The following is a 25,673-nucleotide window of genomic DNA, read 5'->3' on the forward strand; positions in this document are numbered from 1 at the left end:
ATCCTCTATCCTATCCTATCCTCTATCCTCTCCTATCCTCTATCCTATTCTATTCTCTATCCTATCCTATCCTCTATCCTATCCTATCCTCTATCCTATACTATCCGCTATCCTATCCTATCCTCTATCCTATCCTGTCCTCTATCCTATCCTATCCTCTATCCTATCCTATCCTCTATCCTATCCTATCCTCTATCCTATCCTATCCTATCCTATCCTCTATCCTCTATCCTATCCTATCCTCTATAATATCGTATCCTCTATCATATCCTATCCTCTTGCCTATGATATCATCTACCCTATCGTATCCTCTATCCTATCCTATCCTCTATCCTATACTATCCGCTATCCTATCCTATCCTCTATCCTATCCTGTCCTCTATCCTATCCTATCCTCTATCCTACCCTATCCTCTATCCTATCCTATCCTCTATCGTCTGCTCTATCCTATCCTATCCACTATCCTATCCTATCCTCAATGCTATCCTATTCTCTATCCTCACCTATCCTTTATACTATCCTATCCTCTATCCTATCCTATCCTCTATCCTACCCTCAATCCTATCCTATCCTCTATCCTCTCCTATCCTTTATACTAACCAATCCTCTATCCTATCCTTTATCCTATCCTATCCTCTATCCTATCCTATCCTCTATCCTATCCTATCCTCTATCCTATCCTATCCTCTATCCTATCCTATCCTCTATCCTATCCTATCCTCTATCCTATCCTATCCTCTATCCTATCCTATCCTCTATCCTATCCTATCCTCTATCCTATCCTATCCTCTATCCTATCCTATCCTCTATCCTATCCTATCCTCTATCCTATCCTATCCTCTATCCTATCCTATCCTCTATCCTATCCTATCCTCTATCCTATCCTATCCTATCTTCTATCCTATCCTATCCTCTATCCTATCCTATCCTCTATCCTATCCTATTCTCTATCCTATCCTATCCTCTATCCTATCCTATCCTCTATCCTATACTATCCGCTATCCTATCCTATCCTCTATCCTATCCTGTCCTCTATCCTATCCTATCCTCTATCCTATCCTATCTTCTATCCTATCCTATCCTCTATCCTATCCTATCCTCTATCCTATCCTATCCTCTATCCTATCCTATCCTCTATCCTATCCTATCCTCTATCCTATCCTATCCTCTATCCTATCCTATCCTCTATCCTATCCTATCCTCTATCCTATCCTATCCTCTATCCTATCCTATCCTCTATCCTATCCTATCCTCTATCCTATCCTATCCTCTATCCTATCCTATCCTATCTTCTATCCTATCCTATCCTCTATCCTATCCTATCCTCTATCCTATCCTATCCTCTATCCTATCCTATCCTCTATCCTATCCTATCCTCTATTCTATCCTATCCTCATTCGTATCCTATACTCCATTATATCCTATCCGCTATCCTATCATATCCTCTATCCTATCGTCTATCCTATCCTCTATCCTATCCTATCCTCTATCCTATCCTATCCTCTATCCTATCCTATCCTCTATCCTCTCCTATCCTCTATCCTATTCTATTCTCCATCCTATCCTATCCTCTATCCTATCCTATCCTCTATCCTATACTATCCGCTATCCTATCCTATCCTCTATCCTATCCTATACTCTATCCTAACCTATCCTCTATCCTATCCTATTCTCTATCCTATCCTATCCTGAACCCTATCCTATCCTCATTCCTAACCTATACTCCATTATATCCTATCCGCTATCCTATCATATCCTCTATCCTATCCTATCCTCTATCCTCTCCTATCCTCTATCCTATTCTATTCTCTATCCTATCCTATCCTCTATCCTATCCTATCCTCTATCCTATACTATCCGCTATCCTATCCTATCCTCTATCCTATCCTGTCCTCTATGCTATCCTATCCTGTATCCTATCCTATCCTCTATCCTATCCTATCCTCTATCCTATCCTATCCTCTATCCTATCCTATACTCTATCCTAACCTATCCTCTATCCTATCCTATTCTCTATCCTATCCTATCCTGAACCCTATCCTATCCTCATTCCTAACCTATACTCCATTATATCCTATCCGCTATCCTATCATATCCTCTATCCTATCCTATCCTCTATCCTCTCCTATCCTCTATCCTATTCTATTCTCTATCCTATCCTATCCTCTATCCTATCCTATCCTCTATCCTATACTATCCGCTATCCTATCCTATCCTCTATCCTATCCTGTCCTCTATCCTATCCTATCCTCTATCCTATCCTATCCTCTATCCTATCCTATCCTCTATCCTATCCTATCCTCTATCCTATCCTATCCTATCCTATCCTCTATCCTCTATCCTATCCTATCCTCTATAATATCGTATCCTCTATCATATAATATCCTCTTGCCTATGATATCATCTACCCTATCGTATCCTCTATCCTATCCAATCTCCTACCCTATCCTCTATCCTATCCTATCCTCTATCGTCTGCTCTATCCTATCCTATCCACTATCCTATCCTATCCTCAATGCTATCCTATTCTCTATCCTCACCTATCCTTTATACTATCCTATCCTCTATCCTATCCTATCCTCTATCCTACCCTCAATCCTATCCTATCCTCTATCCTCTCCTATCCTTTATACTAACCAATCCTCTATCCTATCCTTTATCCTATCCTATCCTCTATCCTATCCTATCCTCTATCCTATCCTATCCTCTATCCTATCCTATCCTCTATCCTATCCTATCCTCTATCCTATCCTATCCTCTATCCTATCCTATCCTCTATCCTATCCTATCCTCTACCCTATCCCATCCTCTATCCTATCCTATCCTATCTTCTATCCTATCCTATCCTCTATCCTATCCTATCCTCTATCCTATCCTATCCTCTATCCTATCCTATCCTCTATCCTATCCTATCCTCTATTCTATCCTATCCTTAATACTAACCAATCCTCTATCCTATCCTTAATACTAACCAATCCTCTATCCTATCCTCTATCCTATCCTTTCCTCTATCCTATCCTATCCTCTATCCTATCCTATCCTCTATCCTATCCTATCCTCTATCCTCTCCTATCCTTTATACTAACCAATCCTCTATCCTATCCTCTATCCTATCCTTTCCTCTATCCTATCCTATCCTCTATCCTATCCTATCCTCTATCCTATCCTCTATCCTATCCTATCCTCTATCCTCTCCTATCCTCTATCCTATCCTATCCTCTATCCTATCCTATCCTATCCTCTATCCTAACCTATCCTCTATCTTATCCTATCCTCTATCCTATCCTATCCTGAACCCTATCCTATCCTCATTCCTATCCTATACTCCATTATATCCTATCCGCTATCCTATCATATCCTCTATCCTATCCTCTATCCTATCCTCTATCCTATCCTATCCTCTATCCTATCCTATCCTCTATCCTATCCTATCCTCTATCGTCTCCTATCCTCTATCCTATCCAATCCTCTATCCTATCCTGTCCTCTATCCTATCCTATCCTCTATCCTATCCTATCCTCTATCCTATCCTATCCTCTATCCTATCCTATCCTCTATCCTATCCTATCCTCTATCCTAACCTATCCTCTATCCTATCCTATCCTCTATCCTATCATATCCTCAACGCTATCCTATCCTCTATGCTATCCTATCCTCTATCCTATCCTATACACTATCCTAACCTATCCTCTATCCTATCCTATCCTCTATCCTATCCTATCCTCTATCGTCTGCTCTACCCTATCCTATCCTCTATCCTCTCCTATCCTCTATCCTATCCTATCCTCTATCCTATCCTATCCTCTATCCTATCCTATCCTCTATCCTATCCTATCCTCTATCATATCCTATTCTCTATCGTCTCCTGTCCTCTATTCTATCAAATCCCCTATCTTATCCTCTATCGTGTCCTGTCCTCTATCCTATCCCATACCCTATCCTATCCTCTATCCTATCGTATCCTCTATAATATCGTAACCTCTATCATATTCTATCCTCTATCCTATAATATCATCTATCCTATCCTATCCTCTATCCTATCCAATCTCTATCGTCCCCTGTCCTCTATCCTAGCAAATCCCCTATCTTATCCTCTATCGTCACCTGCCCTCTATCCTATCCAATCCCCTATCTTATCTTCTATCGTCTCCTGTCCTCTATCCTATACAATCCCCAACCTATTCTCTATCCTATCCTATCCTCTATCCTATTTTTTTTTTTTCGAGGAGGTAATCTCGTTACGGATACCCGAACCCCCCCGGGGGGGGATGGTCCGGGTTATGTGGGACTCTTCGGCTGGTTGGTGCAACGCCGAGTATACCCACTAACTCCTCCCCGTCCGTCCCTAGACTCCTGGGGGCACCCGTGCTCTGCGCGCGCATGTCAATCCGGTGTGCCCCCGCCTTAGCATACCACCCGGGGGGGGGCGACGCGGCCCCCTCCCGTACCTACTCTATCCGAAGGCACCACGCAACGGACGACGTGGCGCCTTCCCCCCCTGTTAGGCCGCCCGATGAGCATCCGGGCCCCCGCCCGAGATGCCCGGCGGCCTCCGGGGACGCCGTTGGTGACCGAGTGTAAGGGGATATCCGATCCCCCGCCTCGAGATCATCAAGGGCGTCCCCGCTCGCGTCAGAGGCGTCGCAACGGGGGTACGCCCCAGGGGCGTACCCTGCGCCGCCTCCACCCCCTTCGGCCGGGATCGTGATTACGCTCCCGATCCCGTTCCGCAGCCTCCTTCCGCAGCATAACCCGCTCGCAGAAGGAAGCGAACCCCCTCCACGCCTCCTCGCCACCGGCTGCCGCAGCGACGACAGCCGGGAGCGAGAGGTCGTGGCCCACCGCGCGCCGCAGGGCACGGCGCTCTCCCCCCCATGCCGGACACTCCTCCAGAGTGTGTTGCGCCGTGTCCCGCGGCTCGCCGCAGTGGTGACACGCCTCCTCGGTCTCCCTCCCGATGCGACACAGGTAGTCGCCGAAGCACCCGTGCCCGCTCATCACCTGCGTCACACGGTAGGAGACCCTATGCCCCATCCATCCCCTGTTCCATTGATCGAACACCGGGAGGATGGCCCGAACGGCCCGCCTCTCGCCCTCCCTCGTCCCGGGAAGGCTACCGCGCCACTCCCGGGCTGCGTGCCGCCGAGCATGTCGCCTGAGCTCATCCACCATGAGCCGCGCCTGATCCGGGGCCACCCCCCGGAGCCGGAGTTCCCTGGAGTGCGTATGCACATCCGCCAACACGCGGGCCTCCAGCTCGAGGGGGATCAGCCCCGACATCACCATCGCCGTCGCGTATGAAATGGTGCGGTACCCCCGCACGATGCCTATGGCCAGCCTGCGCTCGATGCGACGCAGCAGCGACCGTGTGCCGCCACTGCGCCCCCTAGCCAAGACATCGCGCGCCCATACAGGGGCTCCGTACAGGACCAAAACTCGCACCACCACCGCGAACAGACGACGCACCCGTCCACAGGGTCCCCCGAGATTCGGGAGAAGGCGACCGAGCGCAGCGGTCGCCCTCTCCGCCCGGGGCGCCAGCGACTCAAGGTGGCGGTCAAAACGCCACCGGCCGTCAAGCTCGAGTCCCAGGTACCGCATCTGGGACCCGACCTTGACCATCCCCTCCCCCACGCAGATCCAGCACTGGGGAGGCGCCGCCAACCGGGCCGAGCGGAGAAACCACATGGCCCTGGTTTTCTCGACGGACACCTCTAGGCCCAGCGACCGGATCGCGCGCACCGCGCGCCACGCGCCGCGCTCCGCCAGGCAGATGGCCTCCTTCGCATACCTCCCGGTGGCCAATACCAGCGTGTCGTCGGCGTAACACGTCAGGCTGACCCCGGGAGGCATCTCCTCCCGCAGGACGCGATCGTACGCAAGATTCCACAGCAACGGGCCCAACACCGAGCCCTGCGGAACCCCGCGCACGACGCCCCTGCGCACCATCCCGTACCGGCCGGGATACTCTATACCCCTGTCGGAGAGATAGCTCCCGATCACCCTTCTGAGATACAGAGGCACCCGGTGGAAGACCAGGGCCTCCATTATCCGATCCCAGGGGACGGTGTTGAACGCGTTAGCGATATCCAAGGATATCGCCAACGCAACACCGCCCCCCCTCGTACAGGCCTCCGAGAGAGCCCTCACCCGCCGAATAGCGTCGACGGTGGAGAGACCCTCCCGGAAGCCGAATTGAACCCCGCTCAGATCGGGGACCCCTCCCGCCGACAGGTGCCGGACGAGGCGTCCAACGAGTACGCGCTCGAACAACTTCCCCGCCTCGTCCAGCAGACAAATTGGCCGGTACCCTGAGGGCGAGTCCCGGGACTTGCCCCCCTTCGGAAGGAGGACCAACCTGCCCGACTTCCACTCCGTGGGGAACACCCCCTCCCTCAGACAGCCGTTATACAGCTGCCGGAGTTCGGCGGCGAGTCCCCCCTCCAGGGCCAAGACCAACGCGCGGCCCGGCACCCCGTCCGGGCCAAAAACGAGGGCACCGCCGCCGGGAATCGAACCCGCGACCTCACTGGTGGTAGCCGATCGACTAACGCGCTCACCCACGGAACCCTCCCGTTCTTCCCGATCTCCCACATACTTTTTGTTCTGGGGGTCCTGATCCCACACTCGGCCATCCTGCGACGACATTCGCCCTCGAATGTCCGTCACAGCGTCGTCTCATCGTCTTTTTTGTGCTGTGGCCATACACAGAGCCACCAAACACAACTCGTCGTAACAACTTAGAAACTCACAGCGCCATCGTGCGGCGATCGGTGTTCCCCCAATCCCACTTCTGACACCAATTGTAGGATCTCGGGAAAAACGAGGGCACCGCCGCCGGGAATCGAACCCGCGACCTCACTGGTGGTAGCCGATCGACTAACGCGCTCACCCACGGAACCCTCCCATCCTATCCTCTATCCTATAATATCATCTATCCTATCCAATCTCTTTCGTCCCCTGTCCTCTATCCTAGCAAATCCCCTAACTTATCCTCTATCGTCACCTGCCCTCTATCCTATCCAATCCCCTATCGTATCTTCTATCGTCTCCTGTCCTCTATCCTATCCAATCCCCAACCTATCCTCTATCCTATCCTATCCTCTATCCTATCCTATCCTCAATCCTATCCTATCCTATGCTCTTTCCTATTCTATACTCTATCCTATCCTATCCTCTATCCTATCCTATCCTCTATCCTATCCTATCCTCTATCCTATCCTATCCTCTATCCTATCCTATCCTCTATCCTATCCTATCCTCTATCCTATCCTATCCTCTATCCTATCCTATCCTCTATCCTATCCTATCCTCTATCCTATCCTATCCTCTATCCTATCCTATCCTCTATCCTAGCATATCCTCTATCCTATCCTATCCTCTATCCTATCCTATCCTCAATCCTATCCTATCCTATGCTCTTTCCTATTCTATACTCTATCCTATCCTATCCTCTATCCTATCCTATCCTCTATCCTATCCTATCCTCTATCCTATCCTATCCTCTATCCTATCCTATCCTCTATCCTATCCTATCCTCTATCCTATCCTATCCTCTATCCTATCCTATCCTCTATCCTATCCTATCCTCTATCCTATCCTATCCTCTATCATATCCTATCCTCTATCCTATCCTATCCTCAATCCTATCATATCCTCTATCCTCTCCTATCCTTTATACTAACCAATCCTCTATCCTATCCTCTATCCTCTCCTATACTCTATCCTATCCTATCCTCTATCCTATCCTATCCTCTATCCTATCCTATCCTCTATCCTATCCAATCCCCTATCCTATCTTCTATCGTCTCCTGTCCTCTATCCTATCCAATCCCCTATCCTGTCCTATCCTCTATCCTATCCTATCCTCAATCCTATCCTATCCTATGTTCTTTCCTATTCTATACTCTATCCTATTCTATACTCTATCCTATCCTATGCTCTATCCTATCCTATACTCTATCCTATCCTATCCTCTATCCTATCCTATCCTCTATCCTATCCTATCCTCTATCCTATCCTATCCTCTATCCTATCCTATCCTCTATCCTATCCTATCCTCTATCCTATCCAATCCCCCATCCTATCCTCTATACGATCCTATCCTCTATCCTATCCTATCCTCTATCCTATCCTATTCTGTATCCTATTCTCTGCCATATCCTATTCTCTATCCTATCCTATCCTCTATCCTACACTATCGTGTATCGTATGCTATCCTCTATCCTATCCTATCCTCTATTCTATCCAACCCCCTATCCTATCCAATCTTCTATCCCATCCTCTATCCTATCCTCTATCCTATCCTCTATCCTATCCTCTATCCTATCCTATCCTCTATCCTATCCGATCCTCTATCCTATCCTATCCTCTATCCTATTATATCCTCTATACTATCCAATCCCCTATCCTATCCTCTATCCGATGCTATCCTCTATCACATCCTATACTCTATCCTATCCTATTCTCTATCCTATCCTCTATTCTATCCTATCCTCTATCCTATCCAATTACCTATCCTATCCTCTATACGATCCTATCCTCTATCCTATCCTATCCTCTATACGATCCTATCCTCTATCCTATCCTATCCTCTATCCTATAATATCATCTATCCTATACTATTCTCTATCCTATCCTATCCTCTATCCTATACTATCCTCTATCGTATCCTATCCTCTATCCGATCCTATCCTCTATCCTATCCTATCCTCTATCCTATCCTATTCTGTATCCTATACTCTACCCTGTCCTATCCTGTATCCTATCCTATCCTCCTATCCTATCCTATCCTCTACCCTATCCTATCCTCTATGCTATCCTAAACTCTATCCTATCCAATCCCCCATCCTACCCTTTATACGATCCTATCCTCTATCCTATCCTATCCTCTATCCTATCCTATTGTCTATCCTATCCTCTACCCTATCCTATCCTCCATCCTATACTCTCATCTATCCTTTCCTATTCTCTATCCTATTCTCTATCGTCTGCTCTATCCTATCCTATCCACTATCCTATCCTATCCTCTACCCTATCCTATCCTCTATCCTATCCTATCCAATCCCCCATCCTATCCTCTATCCTATCCTCTCCTCTATACTACCCAATCCTCTATCCTATCCTCTATCCTATCCTATCCTCTATCCTATAATATCCTCTATCCTATAATATCATCTATCCTATACTATTCTCTATCCTATCCTATCCTCTATCCTATATTATCCTCTATCGTATCCTATCCTCTATCCTATCCTATCCTCTATTCTATCCAATCCCCTATTCTATCATCTATCCGAACCTATCCTCTATCCTATCCTATCCTCTATCCTATAATATCATCTATCCTATACTATTCTCTATCGTATCCTATCCTCTATCCTATAATATCCTCTATCGTATCCTATCCTCTATCCTAACCTATCCTGAACCCTATCGTATCCTCAATCCTATCCTATACTCCATCCTATCCTATCCGCTATCCTATCCTATCCTCTATCCTATCCAATCTTCTATCCTATCCTCTATCCTATCCAATCTTCTATCCTATCCTCTATCCTATCCTCTATCCTATCCTCTATCCTATCCTATCCTCTATCCAATAATATCTTCTATTCTATATTATTCTCTATCCTATCCTATCCTCTATCCTATACTATCCTTTATCGTATCCTATCCTCTATCCTATCCTATCCTCTATTCTATCCAATCCCCTATCCTATCATCTATCCGAACCTATCCTCTATCCTATACTATCCTCTATCCTATAATATCATCTATCCTATCCTATCCACTATCCTATCCTATCCTCAATCCTATCCTATCCTGAATCCTCTCCTATCCTCTATCCTATCCTATCAAGTATCCTATCCTATCCTATATCCTATAATATCCTCTATCCTATTCAATCCTCTATCCTATCCTATCCTCTATCCTATCCTATCCTCCATCCTATCCTATTCTCTATCCTATCCTCTACCCTATCCTATCCTCTATCCTATAATATCATTTATCCTATACTATTCTCTATCCTATCCTATCCTCTATCCTATACTATCCTCTATCGTATCCAATCCTCTATCCTATCCTATCCTCTATCCTATAATATCATCTATCCTATACTATTCTCTATCGTATCCTATCCTCTATCCTATAATATCCTCTATCGTATCCTATCCTCTATCCTAACCTATCCTGAACCCTATCGTATCCTCAATCCTATCCTATACTCCATCCTATCCTATACGCTATCCTATCCTATCCTCTATCCTATCCAATCTTCTATCCTATCCTCTATCCTATCCAATCTTCTATCCTATCCTCTATCGTATCCTATATCCTATCCTCTATCCTATCCTGAATCCTCTCCTATCCACTATCCTATCCTATCCTGTATCCTATCCTATCCTCTATCCTATAATATCATCTATCCTATACTATTCTCTATCCAATCCTCTTCCCTATCCTATCCTCTATCCTATCCTATCCTCTATCCTATCCAATCCCCTATCCTATCCTCTATCCGTTCCTATCCTCTACCCTACCCTATCCTCTATCCTATAATATCATCTATCCTATACTATTCTCTATCGGATCCTATCCTCTATCCTATCCTATCCTCTATCCTATAATATCATCTATCCTATACTATTCTCTATCCTATCCTATCCTCTATCCTATACTATCCTCTATCGTATCCTATCCTCTACCCTATCCTATCCTCTATTCTATTCAATCCCCTATCCTATCATCTATCCGAACCTATCCTCTATCCTATCCTATCCTCTATCCTATCCAATCCCCTATCCTATCCACTATCCTATCATCAAACCTATCCTATCCTCTGTCCTATCCTATCCTCAATAATATCCTCTCCTTTATACTATCCAATCCTCTATCGTATCCTCTATCCTATCATATCCTCTATCCTAACCTATTCTCAACTCTATCCTATCCTCAATCCTATCCTATACTCCATCCTATCCTATCCGCTATCCTATCCTATCCTCTATCCTATCCAATCCCCTATCCTATACTCCATCCTATCCTATGCTCTATCCTATCCTATCCTCTATCCTATCCAATCCCCTATACGATACTCCATCCTATCCTATCCGCTATCCTATCCTATTTTTTTTTTTTTTTTTTTTTCGAGGAGGTAATCTCGTTACGGATACCCGAACCCCCCCGGGTGGGGGGGTGGTCCGGGTTATGTGGGACTCCTCGGCTGGTTGGTGCAACGCCGAGTATACCCACTAACTCCTCCCCGTCCGTCCCTAGACTCCTGGGGGCACCCGTGCTCTGCGCGCGCATGTCAATCCGGTGTGCCCCCGCCTTAGCATACCACCCGGGGGGGGTGACGCGGCCCCCTCCCGTACCTACTCTATCCGAAGGCACCACGCAACGGACGACGTGGCGCCCTCCCCCCCTGTTAGGCCGCCCGATGAGCATCCGAGCCCCCGCCCGAGATGCCCGGCGGCCTCCGGGGACGCCGCTGGTGACCGAGTGTAAGGGGATATCCGATCCCCCGCCTCGAGATCATCAAGGGCGTCCCCGCTCGCGTCAGAGGCGTCACAACGGGGGTACGCCCCCGGGGCGTACCCTGCGCCGCCTCCCCCCCCCCTTCGGCCGGGATCGTGATTACGCTCCCGATCCCGTTCCGCAGCCTCCTTCCGCAGCATAACCCGCTCGCAGAAGGAAGCGAACCCCCTACACGCCTCCTCGCCACCGGCTGCCGCAGCGACGACAGCCGGGAGCGAGAGGTCGTGGCCCACCGCGCGCCGCAGGGCACGGCGCTCTCCCCCCCATGCCGGACACTCCTCCAGAGTGTGTTGCGGCGTGTCCCGCGGCTCGCCGCAGTGGTGACACGCCTCCTCGGTCTCCCTCCCGATGCGACACAGGTAGTCGCCGAAGCACCCGTGCCCGCTCATCACCTGCGTCACACGGTAGGAGACCCTATGCCCCATCCATCCCCTGTTCCATTGATCGAACACCGGGAGGATGGCCCGTACGGCCCGCCTCTCGCCCTCCCTCGTCCCGGGAAGGCTATCGCGCCACTCCCGGGCTGCGTGCCGCCGAGCATGTCGCCTGAGCTCATCCACCATGAGCCGCGCCTGGTCCGGGGCCACCCCCCGGAGCCGGAGTTCCCTGGAGTGCGTATGCACATCCGCCAACACGCGGGCCTCCAGCTCGAGGGGGATCAGCCCCGACATCACCATCGCCGTCGCGTATGAAATGGTGCGGTACCCCCGCACGATGCCTATGGCCAGCCTGCGCTCGATGCGACGCAGCAGCGACCGTGTGCCGCCACTGCGCCCCCTAGCCAAGACATCGTGCGCCCATACAGGGGCTCCGTACAGGACCAAAACTCGCACCACCACCGCGAACAGACGACGCACCCGTCCACAGGGCCCCCCGAGATTCGGGAGAAGGCGACCGAGCGCAGCGGTCGCCCTCTCCGCCCGGGGCGCCAGCGACTCAAGGTGGCGGTCAAAACGCCACCGGCCGTCAAGCTCGAGTCCCAGGTACCGTATCTGGGACCCGACCTTGACCATCCCCTCCCCCACGCAGATCCAGCACTGGGGAGGCGCCGCCAACCGGGCCGAGCGGAGAAACCACATGGCCCTGGTTTTCTCGACGGACACCTCTAGGCCCAGCGACCGGATCGCGCGCACCGCGCGCCACGCGCCGCGCTCCGCCAGGCAGATGGCCTCCTTCGCATACCTCCCGGTGGCCAATACCAGCGTGTCGTCGGCGTAACACGTCAGGCTGACCCCGGGAGGCATCTCCTCCCGCAGGACGCGATCGTACGCAAGATTCCACAGCAACGGGCCCAACACCGAGCCCTGCGGAACCCCGCGTACGACGCCCCTGCGCACCATCCCGTACCGGCCGGGATACTCTATACCCCTGTCGGAGAGATAGCTCCCGATCACCCTTCTGAGATACAGAGGCACCCGGTGGAAGACCAGGGCCTCCATTATCCGATCCCAGGGGACGGTGTTGAACGCGTTAGCGATATCCAAGGATATCGCCAACGCAACACCGCCCCCCCCTCGTACAGGCCTCCGAGAGAGCCCTCACCCGCCGAATAGCGTCGACGGTGGAGAGACCCTCCCGGAAGCCGAATTGAACCCCGCTCAGATCGGGGACCCCTCCCGCCGACAGGTGCCGGACGAGGCGTCCAACGAGTACGCGCTCGAACAACTTCCCCGCCTCGTCCAGCAGACAAATTGGCCGGTACCCTGAGGGCGAGTCCCGGGACTTGCCCCCCTTCGGAAGGAGGACCAACCTGCCCGACTTCCACTCCGTGGGGAACACCCCCTCCCTCAGACAGCCGTTATACAGCTGCCGGAGTTCGGCGGCGAGTCCCCCCTCCAGGGCCAAGACCAACGCGCGGCCCGGCAACCCGTCCGTGCCCGGGGCCTTGCGGCCCACCCGCCGCGCCCTGGCCATCGCCTCACCCAGCTCGCCGGCCGACACCTCCCACTCTGCGGACAAGGAGAGAGGCTCCTGTTCCCAATGGGAGCGGCGCAGTTGTCCCCCCTCTCGCGGGAAGAGGGACGCCACCACTCCCTCGAGCAGGTGGAGGTCCATCGACTCCGTCACCGGAGGCGCCCACGCGCGCAGCTTGTTCATGACAAGCTTGTACGGGCGCCCCCATGGATCGGAGTCCACCATGCCGACGAGCTCCGACCACGCGTCGGCCTTGGCCCGCGCGATAGCCCTGCGGAGAACCCCGAGCGCGGCTCGGTACTCCCCGCCGAGCCTCGCCCTCGCCTCCTCGTCGTCGCGCCTCCTACGCGCTTGGCCGTACCGACGCCGCGCGGCATTGCAGGCACGCCGGAGCTCCGCAATGCCGGCGGACCACCAGTACGCCGCCCTCCTGGGGGCGAACCGGCTGCGGGGCATGGCGGTGTCGCACACCGCCGTCATTACCTCCCGCAGCCGCCTCGCCCCTTGCGCAGGCGCCAGCTCGGACAGGGCCGGCCCCGTCCATGTCGCCGCGGCTACCGCGGCCCCGAACGCGTCCGCGTCCAGCCGCTTCAAGGCCCATCGCGGCCGTCGGTCCCCCCGGCCCGGCCGGGAATCCCGCGCGTGGAGGGTGGGCCACACGTCCATGACGATGGGCGTATGGTCTGACGCAATCTCTATCTCCTCGGCCACCCTCCATCCCGACACCCGGCGCACGGCCGAGGGAGTCCCCCATGTCAGGTCGACAATCGAGACCCCCTGCGGACGCACGCACGTCGGCGTGGATCCCCGGTTAATCAACCGGAGATCCAGGCCGGCCGCCCAGGTTAACACCTCGCTACCCCTAGTGGTCGTCCTGGGACTCCCCCACGATACCGCGTGGGCATTGAAGTCTCCCAAAACGAGAACCGGGCGGGCGCTGCACAGCGCGATGCAGCTGTTCAGCCCACCCAGGAACCCCCGAAATTGATCGAGGCCACAGCTCGGCGAGATGTAGATCCCGACAACCGCGATGTCCCCCCATTGCACCGCCACGAATCCCTCGCCCCGCTCCAGAAGGGAGACCGACGGGGACCCGGGGCGGCTTCCCGCCACTATTACTACGGAGCCGATCTCGTCCCCCACCCAGAAGGGGTGTTCGGGGATTGCGTACGGCTCCGCCGCAACTGCCAGCCCAGCCCCCCACTCGCGCACGGCTTGGACAAACAGGTCCTGTGCCGCGCGCGAGTGGTTGAGGTTCGCCTGCAGAACCGGAGTAGGATTAAAAGTACCTACTCTAACATGGGCTCTGCAGAGTCCCCTCCCTGGGAGGGCCGGGCCCCCGGCGCCGTCTGCGGCCGCTGCGCGGATGCAGCCCCAGACGCGCCCTTCTCTTTCGTCGCCGCGCGGCCCCTCTTGGGAGCCGGGGCACACGCTTTGGCCCCGAATCTATGGCCCGATGGTCTCCCCAGGTCCGCGCAGAGCGGACACCTGGGGGCGGCCTTGCAGGCCGAAGCCCGTTGCTCCGCCGCCCCGCAGCGGTAGCACAACGCGCCTCTGTCGACCGCGCTCTTGCATGTCGCCCGCGTGTGCCCCGTCTCCAAGCAACGGAAGCATTGGAGGGGCCGCTCCCTCAGCGCCTCGACGCGGGCCGAGGACCAGCCGACCAGCAGCCGGCCTCCCGCCACCACTTTCTTGACGGCCGCGAGGGGGCCCTGGGCCCAACAGAAGCCCAGCGCCTGCTCCGAGGCGGGTCTGCGGATCTCGCCGACCCGGAACTCCGCCGCGGAGCACCCCCCCGCCGCCGCCAGCGCCACCGCTACGTCCCCGGACGACACCGAGTCGTCCAGGCCCGCCACGCGCACCTCGCCGCGCTTGACCGCCTGGGAGACCTTAACCCCGGTCCCCCCAAGCGCCTCGGCGATCCTCCCGGAGAGGGCCCGTGCCTTCTCCTGGCACCCCGTGCCCCTGACCTCCAGGAGGATCCCGCCGGTTTTCGACCGCCTGGGAAGCACCCCCGACTCGATCCCGATAGCCTTGAGGTCCACCCTCTCTTTTGCCCTGGCCATCACCTCCGAATAAGTGAGCTTGCAGCTCTCGGGGATGGTGATGGCCACTGCTCCGGTTCTGGGGGTGCGTCCCAGGCCACCGTCCCTCCCGGCGGCGGGCTTCGCCGCGCTCGCGCCGCCCTGCACTCGTGCGCCGCCCGCCGCCCTCGGCTCCCTCGCAGCCTGCAGCCGTGAAGCGGCGGCAGCTGCCTCGGCCGCGACTGCTCTCGCCGCAGCCTCCTCCGCGGCCATCTTCTTCTTGGCCCTCTTCGCCGCCTTGCTCGTCACCTCCATCCACGAGGCCGGGACGACCGGTGGCGGAATGACAACGGGGGGCACCACCCTCACGTTGGACACGACCACCGGTCCAGTCCCCTTGGTGACAGACGTCGCCGGCAGAGAAGCCACCGGTGTCGCCTCGCGCGCCGCTTTACCCTCCGCCCGGAGGGCCGGGGCCAACCCGGCCAGAATCGTCCGGAACCGCTCCTCCATCCGGGCCTCTAGCTCCCGGTTCCTGGCCGTTATCAGCGCGCCGACCCGGAGAAGCAGGGCTTCGGAGTCCAAAACTCCCACTCCCTCCCCCGACGACCCCATCGCCTCCGTCCCCCGCGTACGGACCCCCGCTGTCGAGGTGGCGGGGGGCGCTTCCCCTATTGGCGCATGTCCCGCCTGGCGACCGCTGTCGGTGTTCGCCCGCCGCCCGGCCTCCATTGACCGGAGCCTCGACCGGAGGTCACCCGCCTCCTTCGCGAGGGCCGCGTTCTGCTCGCGGAGACGGGCCACCTCCTGGCTCCCCTGCCACGCCATCCCGGTAAAGCACCGCTGCATCAAGGTGGTGCAGTGGGCCCTGGCGACTGCAGAACAATCCCGCAAGTCTTTAGCCAGGTCCCCCTTGAGGCCCTTTGAGACGGTGGAGACTCTCTCCACCCTCAACATCGCCTCCTCCACCTCCCCTACTAGCTGCGCTGTCGGCATCCTCCCACCCAGCTCGATGAGGTCACCGACCCTCCTCTTCTGACTCCTCTCGGCGCGGCCGCCGAGGGCCAGATCCATGATGGGCGTCCCCGACGAGCCCTCCCCGGGGTCCGTCCGCGACACCGACCCGCCGCGGGTGTGCTGCCCCCCCTCTAACCGGGCACGCTTGGGGTCAGAGACCCCAGATGTCGCGCCCCGCTTCTCCGCGCCTCCGCGCGTCACGATCGAGCCGACGGAGCTCGAGATGGAGATGATTGTTTCATCCCCATCCGAGTCCTCGTCCGCGATGACCACGACCGCGTCCTCCCCGGCAGTAACCGCTGCCATCCCCTCCCCGGCAGTGACCGCTGCCGTCTCTTCCCCCACCGTCGCTGCTGCCGTATCGGCAGCCTCCCCCACAACATCGAGATTTTTTTCATTATTTGTTTCCATTTCTGGTCCCACGAGATTGGCAGGAAAAAACACGTCCGCCCGGGCAGAGCCTCCTTGCCCGGGTAAGGCTAATTTCCGCTGGAGTTCGCCAGGTATCCAGACGTTGGTGCGCTAGTGGCTGATGTACCCGACCAGCCACGCCCTGTAACAAGGGCGTACCCTCTCACCGCGCACCAAGCTTAGGGTTGGGGATTTTTTATAGAGGTTATCATCCTCGCGGCCCGGCCGGTTAAGGCAAGACCACCGTTCCGGTAAAACATGACCACCGGATTACGGCAAGGGCCCTGCGGCGACCTCCCCGGTCGTTATCGCAGGACCCATTCCGCGGTTTTTCATCCCTCCGTGTGAACCTTACCGGCAAGGGAGGCCCTGCCAGGATCCGAAGATCCCGCCGGCATCGCCTCACACATCATTAGGACTACTTCCCGCGGAATACCCCTCGCTCCGTTAGCAACACACAACTGTGTGTGTTCCCAGGGACCACCACGAGGAGGTGGAGCGTAGAGGATTTTAGGGATATGACCACCACCACTGTGGTATACCTAGTAGTGGATCCGAGTCACCACTACTAAGCCCATATCCCCTCGGTCCCCATCCTACATCCTATCCTATCCGCTTTGCTATCCTATCCTCTATCCTATCCTATCCTATCCGCTTTGCTATCCTATCCTCTATCCTATCCTATCCTCTCTCCTATCCTATCCTCCATCGTCTCCTATCCTCTATCCTATCCAATCCCCTACCCTATCCTCTATCCTATCATATCCTCTATCCTATCCAATCCTACATCCTGTCCTATCCCCCATCGTCTCCTATCCTTTATCCTATCCAATCCCCTATCCTATCCTCTATCCTATCCTATCCTCTATCCTATCCTATCCTCTATCATATCCTACTCTCTATCGTCTCCTGTCCTCTATTCTATCAAATCCCCTATCTTATCCTCTATCGTGTCCTGTCCTCTATCCTATCCAATCCCCTATCCTATCCCCTATCGATAGGATAGAGGATAGGATAGGATAGAGTATAGGATAGGATAGATGATATTATAGGATAGAGGATAGAATATGATAGAGGTTACGATATCCTATCCTCTATCCTATCCTATCCTCAATCCTATCCTATCCTCTATCCTCTCCTATCCTTTATACTAACCAATCCTCTATCCTATCCTCTATCCTATCCTATCCTCTATCCTATCCTATCCTCCATCGTCTCCTATCCTCTATCCTATCCAATCCCCTATCCTCTCCTCGATCCTATCCTATCCTCTATCGTCTGCTCTATCCTATCCTATCCACTATCCTATCCTCTCCTCAATGCTATCCTATTCTCTATCCTCACCTATCCTTTATACTATCCAATCCTCTATCCTATCCTATCCTCTATCCTATCCTATCCTCCATCGTCTCCTATCCTCTATCCTATCCAATCCCCTATCCTATCCTCTATCCTATCCTATCCTCAATCCTCTCCTATCCTTTATACTAACCAATCCTCTATCCTATCCTCTATCCTATCCTATCCTCTATCCTATCCTATCCTCTATCCTATCCTACCCTCTATCCTATCCTATCCACTATCCTATCCTATCCACTATCCTATCCTATCCTATCCTCTATCCTATCCTATCCTCTATCCTATCCTATCCTATCCTCTATCCTATCCTATCCTCTATGCTATCCTATCCTCTATCCTATCCTATACTCTATCCTAACCTATCCTCTATCCTATCCTATTCTCTATCCTATCCTATCCTCTATAATATCGTATCCTCTATCATATCCTATCCTCTTGCCTATGATATCATCTACCCTATCGTATCCTCTATCCTATCCAATCTCCTACCCTATCCTCTATCCTATCCTATCCTCTATCGTCTGCTCTATCCTATCCTATCCACTATCCTATCCTATCCTCAATGCTATCCTATTCTCTATCCTCACCTATCCTTTATACTATCCAATCCTCTATCCTAACCTATCCTCTATCCTATCCTATCCTCTTTCCTATCCTATCCTCTATCCTATCCTATACTCTATCCTAACCTACCCTCTATCCTATCCTATCCGCTATCCTATCCTATCCTCAACTCTATCCTATCCTCATTCCTATCCTATACTCCATTATATCCTATCCGCTATCCTATCATATCCTCTATCCTATAATATCCTCTATCCTATCCAATCCTCTATCCTATCCTCTATCCTATCCTCTATCCTATCCTCTATCCTATCCTATCCTCTATCCTATCCTCTATCCTATCCTCTATCCTATCCTATCCTCTATCCTATCCTATACTCTATCCTAACCTACCCTCTATCCTATCCTATCCTCTATCCTATCCTATCCTCAACTCTATCCTATCCTCATTCCTATCCTATACTCCATTATATCCTATCCGCTATCCTATCATATCCTCTATCCTATAATATCCTCTATCCTATCCAATCCTCTATCCTATCCTCTATCCTATCCTCTATCCTATCCTCTATCCTATCCTATCCTCTATCCTATCCTCTATCCTATCCTCTATCCTATCCTATCCTCTATCCTATCCTATCCTCAACTCTATCCTATCCTCATTCCTATCCTATACTCCATTATATCCTATCCGCTATCCTATCATATCCTCTATCCTATAATATCCTCTATCCTATCCAATCCTCTATCCTATCCTCTATCCTATCCTCTATCCTATCCTCTATCCTATCCTATCCTCTATCCTATCCTCTATCCTATCCTATCCTCTATCCTATCCCATCCTGTATCCTATCCTATCCTCTATCCTATCCAATCCTACATCCTATCCTATCCGCTTTGCTATCCTATCCTCTATCCTATCCTATCCTATCCGCTTTGCTATCCTATCCTCTATCCTATCCTATCCTCTCTCCTATCCTATCCTCCATCGTCTCCTATCCTCTATCCTATCCAATCCCCTACCCTATCCTCTATCCTATCATATCCTCTATCCTATCCAATCCTACATCCTGTCCTATCCCCCATCGTCTCCTATCCTTTATCCTATCCAATCCCCTATCCTATCCTCTATCCTATCCTATCCTCTATCCTATCCTATCTTCTATCATATCCTACTCTCTATCGTCTCCTGTCCTCTATTCTATCAAATCCCCTATCTTATCCTCTATCGTGTCCTGTCCTCTATCCTATCCAATCCCCTATCCTATCCCCTATCGATAGGATAGAGGATAGGATAGGATAGAGTATAGGATAGGATAGATGATATTATAGGATAGAGGATAGAATATGATAGAGGTTACGATATCCTATCCTCTATCCTATCCTATCCTCAATCCTATCCTATCATCTATCCTCTCCTATCCTTTATACTAACCAATCCTCTATCCTATCCTCTATCCTATCCTATCCTCTATCCTATCCTATCCTCTATCCTATCCTATCCTCCATCGTCTCCTATCCTCTATCCTATCCAATCCCCTATCCTCTCCTCGATCCTATCCTATCCTCTATCGTCAGCTCTATCCTATCCTATCCACTATCCTATCCTCTCCTCAATGCTATCCTATTCTCTATCCTCACCTATCCTTTATACTATCCAATCCTCTATCCTATCCTATCCTCTATCCTATCCTATCCTCCATCGTCTCCTATCCTCTATCCTATCCAATCCCCTATCCTATCCTCTATCCTATCCTATCCTCAATCCTATCCTATCCTCTATCCTCTCCTATCCTTTATACTAACCAATCCTCTATCCTATCCTCTATCCTATCCTATCCTCTATCCTATCCTATCCTCTATCCTATCCTATCCTCTATCCTATCCTATCCACTATCCTATCCTATCCTATCCTCTATCCTATCCTATCCTCTATCCTATCCTATCCTCAATCCTATCCTATCATCTATCCTATCCTATCCTCTATACTATCCAATCCTCTATCCTATCCGCAGACTGAGACGCTGCCCCCATTCTAAAGTATGTTAATATAATATTGTAATGACCGGCGTATAATCTCTCGCGAAATAAAGATGAAGAAGACGAGGCGCGGAGGACGCCGATACCAGTTAAATCAGCTTAAAAAGCTGATTCTTCCAAACCACTCCCGGAGAAGGAGCAGAAGAAGACGTCATCACCGAAGAAGAAGAACAATCAACGCCACCCATCGAGCCACTCCATTTTTCTCCCAGTAGCGAGCGTTCCAGACTTTAGCAAAGCCGTCAAATTGGATCCCCGCGTTAAATTCTATGCGCGAAAGTTGTTCCCCGTTCCCCCTTCTAAAATAGTTAATTAAATGTATATAATAGTTTAAGGATTTTAATCTTAAGTTAGTTTTTAAGAGTCAGCTATTGTTATTTACACGCAAATAAACATTGTTAATACCAGTTGTTGTCAAGAAGCCTCAGTATCAACCTCACCTTTGTTGCTCCGTTTTGGTTCCTCCTCAGACGAAATTACGAACAAATCCGCCCTTACTCAGGCCTCGTTACAAGCTCTCCTACAGGGAAGGCTTAGCACGTGACAAGGAAACTTTTTCCGTATCGGTCCTAGACGATTTTCGATGTGATATCACTGTAATATAGACGGTTTCTAACAATATATATCATAACACCAAACTCGCTACAATTATTATTTACCGAGTTATTATAAAATAATGGACGGATGTACTACTCCGTCGACAAAACTCTGGAAATTTTTCTAAGTCTAAGGTTAATTTTTCTAAGGTAAACGGCGGTTGTAAATGATGCTCCGTATTGTTAGGTAGTGTATCCCTGAAGGTCTATGCGTACCGCAGCGTTGGATTGTCGAGATTCCCTCTGTCACCCGGAAGTGGGTCTTATAAGCGTCAGGGACTTATATCATGGTATAACCCTGACGCACCAACCCCTCCTTCACGTGGTAGGACCTGGACACCTTCGGGTGACTAACGGGGCTCTGGTAAGAGAGTTCCTGCGAGAGTTCTCGCCATGCGACAACCGCAGCTCTGGGAAGAGAGCTCTTGCGGAGTTGTCGCATGGCGGGGACCGCGGCTCTCAGAGAGCTCTGCGTGAGTTGTCGCTCTGCGACAACCGCGGCTCTCTCATTAAGAGAGTTCTGGCGGAGTCATCGCTTTGCAATGACCGCGGCTCTCAGGGAGCCCATGCGTGTGTTATCGTTCGCGATAACCGCGGCTCTCACCCGGAAGACTCCCCTCTGCCGCGACGACCCACCGGATACATCTGGTGGTATGTTGCAGAACGGGAGAAACGGGGGGCTTACCTTAACCGGTCGGCCTAACGGGGAGGCGAACCCCTTGAACAAACCCTTAACCTCTAAGCTGAGAACGCGGCGAAAGAGGTCCTGTGTTTACACGGGCGGTCGGTGGGTCCATCGACCATTAGCGCAAACCTCAGGATACCAGGCGAAACCTGAGCGTAAAAGCCTTCTCCCCGGAAAGGGCGTAACCCGGGGAGCGACCGTCTTTCGTCCCAACTCGTGGGAACAAACATGGATTCTGACAAACACAATAAACATAAAACGAAGACGGAAGGAGAAAAGAAAGGAAAGAAAGGAGGAAGGAAGACGAAGGCGAAGAAAGATAAAACCCAGACACACAGGGACGAAGCTAGTGCCTGGGAAGACTTAACAGATTAGAGTGACTGGCACTCTGATATGGACTTGGACGAAGTCGAGGTAGATGTCGTGCTGGCAAAGGTCATGCATGAGCAGGAAAAAAGAATAAGGGAGAGAAATATGAAGGCAAGGCAGGAAATAGAAAAGAGGAAGCGGGACAAGCTTGCCCCTTCCAGCGACTCGGGGTCGCACAAGATAGAAAAGAAAGAAAAGAAGGACGACGGAGAGGCTGGGTGGGTCAGACCTCCAGGCCTCGTCGTCGAAGAAGTCTTGTCGCCTCTCGGCAGACTAAGAAAATTCCTCGGGTCTCTGGGCCTGACAGAGACCCAACTAAATGACGGCAAAAAGCTCATCGACATACTTGTCGAGGAGCAAAGCGACGAAGTCAAGGCAATATCAGAATATAGCCTGAACCTGGCAAAGGAGAATAGGGAACTCCAGGCCAAATTAACAGCCCTAAGTGAGGAAATCTCAGTAAGGGAAAAATTGAACGAGCTGTCTAGCAAGCTAGACAGCCTTATGTCCGAGAAGAGTTGCGGCAAAGAGGTCCCGACCTCCAAGCCAATGCTCTACTCGGATATAATTAAAGCAAATAAAACAACGAGAATGGTGGCCAAGAAGACCACCATTAAGCAACCCCGACCAACGGCAACCATCTACCCTGCAAAGGGTAGTAAAATAAAGAGCAGCGACGAGACAAAGAAAGTCCTGTCGGATTGTATAAATCCGACAGAGCAAAAGATAAGGATTCGGAACCTGAGGAAACTCGGGAACCACGGAATCCTAATAGAAACAGAATCGGCTAAGGACCTTGAGCAAGTCCTTAGCAACAAGAAACTCAGAGAAAAAGTGGAAATTGGTCCCCTCCCCAAGAGGAGACCAAAAATGATAATATTCGGAGTCCCCTCTGAAACATCAGAGGAGGAACTCCTAAAGGCAATACACATGCAAAACCTCGAACTGGATTCGAAGGAAAAACTTGAAGAGGAGTTCAAACTCCTCTTCAAAACAGGAAGGAAAGACTGGGAGACCACCAACTGGGTGGCCGAGGTATCTCCGGAAACCCGGAAAATCCTGCTGAGCAGGAACCGGGTTTTCGTTGGTTTTCAAGCATATGGAATTAAGGATTTTATTGCAGCGAGTCGATGCTTTAAATGCCAGGCATTTGGGCACGTCTCGAAACATTGTAAGGCCCTAACTGACACGTGCGGGCACTGTGGCAAGGATGGGCATACGTTTAAGGTATGCCCAAAAATACAAGAGAAACCTACCTGCATAAATTGCAGGCGAGCAGGCAAACCAGCCAACCATGGGCTTAGGGACAAGAGTTGTCCGGCGTATAAACACGCCATAGAGCAATGCCTTAGTCGCACGGACTTCGGCAACGAGAAATAAGGCTCTAATGAGAGACGAAGGCAAAACCAACCCTGACGATCCATCGCAGGTAATACCCAGGTATTCGAGATCGTAGGGTTTTAACAGGCAAGTACGGCTACCATACCGTCGCCGCAACCTGCTAGAGACCGAGCGCTAAGCTGGTAACTCCGCCTCCTCGTGGCCCCCGCTGGTAACGCTCCTGGGTCGGCGCAAGCTGATTCGGTAGCGGCTAAGCGAGTTACTTCCCGCACGGGACGGTCTACCCTTGTGATGATCCTTAAATGGTGAACGAGGGGTTTTTCCGAGTCCGAGTTCACAACATCTACGGACTGTCCACCTTCGTAGCTGTTTCGATAGGCTGGGTAGATATAAATTTATGTTGCGTATGCCTTAAAGGCGAGGTCGCATATCCGACGTTACCCTCGAGGTGGCCGGATTCACATTAAATGTCCCTATCTCCGGGTCTTATAAGCGTCAGGGACTTATATCATGGTATAACCCTGACGCACCAACCCCTCCTTCACATGGTAGGACCTGGACACCTTCGGGTGACTAACGGGGCTCTGGTAAGAGAGTTCCTGCGAGAGTTCTCGCCATGCGACAACCGCAGCTCTGGGAAGAGAGCTCTTGCGGAGTTGTCGCATGGCGGGGACAGCGGCTCTCAGAGAGCTCTGCGTGAGTTGTCGCTCTGCGACAACCGCGGCTCTCTCATAAAGAGAGTTCTGGCGGAGTCATCGCTTTGCGATGACCGCGGCTCTCAGGGAGCCCATGCGTGTGTTATCGTTCGCGATAACCGCGGCTCTCACCCGGAAGACTCCCCTCTGCCGCGACGACCCACCGGATACATCCGGTGGTATGTTGCAGAACGGGAGAAACGGGGGGCTTACCTTAGCCGGTCGGCCCAACGGGGAGGCGAACCCCTTGAACAAACCCTTAACCTCTAAGCTGAGAACGCGGCGAAAGAGGTCCCGTGTTTACACGGGCGGTCGGTGGGTCCATCGACCATTAGCGCAAACCTCAGGATACCAGGCGAAACCTGAGCGTAAAAGCCTTCTCCCCGGAAAGGGCGTAACCCGGGGAGCGACCGTCTTTCGTCCCAACTCGTGGGAACAAACATGTATAAATCTTATAAAAACAAATACAAAACGAAGAAGAAGGGAGACAAAAATGGAAAGACAGGAGAAAGGAAGACGGAGGCGAAGAAAGAAACGACCCAGGCACACAGGGATAATGCTACTGCCTGGGAGGTCGTTATAGACTCAGGCGATTCTCAGTCGGAACTAAGCTCCGATGAGATCGACCTGAAGACAGTTCTTACGAAGATGAAGGGAAGGAAGAGAATTAAGGACTTGGCAACTCCCAGCGACTCGTGTGACGAACCGCACAAAGCAAAATATCCCAAAGAACTCGAAGATGATTATTTGAACAGCGACGACGAAGTCGAGCTGCCTCCGAGACCAGAGGGCCTAGTGCTAACTGAGGTGTTGAGCACCTCAAAGAAACTAAGAAGGTTTCTCAGATCCCTAGGACTTGAGCAATCCATATTAAAGGAAGGTGAAGAGCTCCTTGACACCATGATCAAGGAGCAGGAGGAAGAATCAATGGAAGGATGTAGGTTCCGCATGGAACAAATCAATGAGATCAAAGATCTCAAGGCACCACTTAAAGCAAAACAGGAACGACAGGAAGAGCAATCCGTCGAAATGAAACTAAACGAGCTATCGGCAAAGCTAGATAGTCTCATGTCTGAAAGAAGCCGCGGCCAAGAGGTTCAACCCTCCAAACCGCTGC

This window comes from Halictus rubicundus, unplaced genomic scaffold (genome assembly GCF_050948215.1).
Source record: "Halictus rubicundus isolate RS-2024b unplaced genomic scaffold, iyHalRubi1_principal scaffold0338, whole genome shotgun sequence".
In the NCBI taxonomy this organism is placed as follows: domain Eukaryota; kingdom Metazoa; phylum Arthropoda; class Insecta; order Hymenoptera; family Halictidae; genus Halictus; species Halictus rubicundus.